At 51.8% G+C, this 2,288-nt stretch overlaps 1 pseudogene; it reads left to right on the forward strand.

The window, feature by feature from the left end:
• Positions 1 to 727: 727 nt before the first annotated feature.
• On the forward strand, positions 728 to 1,596 carry LOC127312303 (expansin-A22-like; annotated as a pseudogene).
• The last annotated feature ends 692 nt before the right edge of the window (positions 1,597 to 2,288 follow it).

The following is a 2,288-nucleotide window of genomic DNA, read 5'->3' on the forward strand; positions in this document are numbered from 1 at the left end:
TGGAAAATCGAAGGTTGCCATCAAGCCATTGGTTCTGGGATTGGATGGTTCAAATCGCGTCGCGCTGGGATCCTTATTCGCCCGATAGTTTTTTTTGGATCATGTTGTAGATGTTTATGTTTTCTTCTTTATATTTGATCAAACTTAGTAAGCTTTTATCTTTTACTAGATTTATAATCCTTTTTAATAGAGATGGAGGTATTAGTACCTCAAAATCGTATGTTTTCATATTGTAGGTATTTGTTATTACATAAAAACTGATATTATTTTATAATTTTGGTGAACTTTCCCATGATTAAATCCAAAATACGAAGAAAATAAAACGGGGGGTCGGAGGGAGTACCTTGGTCACTCTAGCTGTGGCTTACACGCCGCTTGAATAGTGTGTTTTTATTACACCTACCACTCTACCAGTGTCATAATGAAAAATATCCTCTGGATTCTTACTGTATAATATCCTCGATCGGATTAATGCCGAAGATTTGCAGGCGCTTGCTCGTGGACAAAATAAAATACAGACTGGTACATATTTAATTATGAGACCATGCCAACGCAGAAGGCCAAAGACCAGCGACTATACAGGCTGTGTATGCTCTCTATATATAGCTAAGCTCTCACACACGAAGCTTACGCGCTAGCAACATATCAAATCGTCGCAAAGTCAAAATATGCAGAGCACGTAGTACGTCTCAGAAACAAAACAGAAAACGCACTAGTGTACTGAAGAATGGAGATGAGACGCCTAGACGACGTTTCCGTCGTGGCGGTGGCGCTGATGCTGGCCTTGTTGCCGCCGCCGGCCGTGGCAGACGGCGGCTGGACGGAGGCGCACGCTACGTTCTACGGCGACGAGACCGGAGCCGAGACCATGCGTAAGCAAATCATTTTAACTCCGGCCTCAGCACGCGTAAGTCGTCAATGAAATAACTAAACACATTCCTTCGTTATAACTTGGACTCGTTCATGCACGATGCAGAGGGCGCGTGCGGGTACGGCAACCTGTTCCAACAGGGGTACGGGCTGGACACGGCGGCGCTGAGCGTGGCGCTCTTCGGCGACGGCTGGGCCTGCGGCGGCTGCTACGAGATCCAGTGCCACGGCAGCCCGGACTGCAAGCCGGACCCTGTGACGGTGACGGCGACGAACCTCTGCCCGGCCAACTACTCCAAGCCCAACGAGAACTGGTGCAACCCGCCGCTGCGGCACTTCGACCTCTCCAAGCCCGTCTTCCTCCGCCTCGTCACCGATTACCGCGTCGGCATCATCCCCGTGCAGTACCGCCGCGTGCCGTGCGCCAAGACGGGCGGCATCCGGGTAGAGATGACCGGGAACCAGTTCTGGATCGGCGTGCTCGTCTTCAACGTCGCCGGGTCCGGCGAGGTCAAGGCGCTGGCCGTGAGGGGCTCCGGGGACGGGCAGTAGAGGGACATGAAGAGGAACTGGGGACAGATCTGGGACGGCGACGTGCACAGGCTGGTCGGCCAGGGGCTCTCGTTCCGCGTCGTCGCCAGCGACGGCCGCTCCGTCGTCCTCGACGGCGCCGTGCCGCCGACGTGGGCGATCGGGCAGAGCTTCGAGGGCAAAGGCCAGTTCTGATAGTATGATCGAGCGCTGTTTAGGGTATAGCTAGCTTTTCAGTGTACCATTGCTAAGTACATTAATCGCTAGTCAGGTATACTTTGGTGCATCCATTGATCGGTGAATAGGTTCCACCCTGCTTTACTAATTGTGGTGCTGCCAGCTGACATGTAATTTGGGGTTAATAAGATGGATTATTTTTGTTGTGATGGTGGCAGCAATGAGGACAGTGCGAGACAGTGGGTGTCGTCCGTATCCGTAAGGCGACAATGACGACAGTGAGAGACATTGTGCGTGTTATATGGGCCGGAAATTATAGGTGGGTGTGAAGGGCTGTGCTACATCGAGGACGACCTCGATTCCTGGTAAAACGAGGCCAGTCCGACCAGGTGGACTTTCCTTTTCTGGCCCACCGTGGAGACCACGCACTTTCCTTTTTTGGCCCACCGTGGGGACCCCCGCAGCATACGAGCATCTCCCACGTGAACGCCACTTTTTTTGGGGACCGCAGCATAAAGCTACATCTACATCGGATCCCATCTTCTTCTTACCTGCTACATGTGCGCTGGATCCCCATCTTCTTCTTCAACACGCCAAGAACAAGGATGAACCAGGGAAGAACAGTCACATCCAGATTCTTGAAAAAAAACCTCCTCTCCTCTCGTCCAGTTCCTGCCACCAGTTAATCTGCTACATCGATTCAATCAGCT

The sequence above is a fragment of the Lolium perenne genome, chromosome 7 (genome assembly GCF_019359855.2).
Source record: "Lolium perenne isolate Kyuss_39 chromosome 7, Kyuss_2.0, whole genome shotgun sequence".
NCBI classification, from domain to species: domain Eukaryota; kingdom Viridiplantae; phylum Streptophyta; class Magnoliopsida; order Poales; family Poaceae; genus Lolium; species Lolium perenne.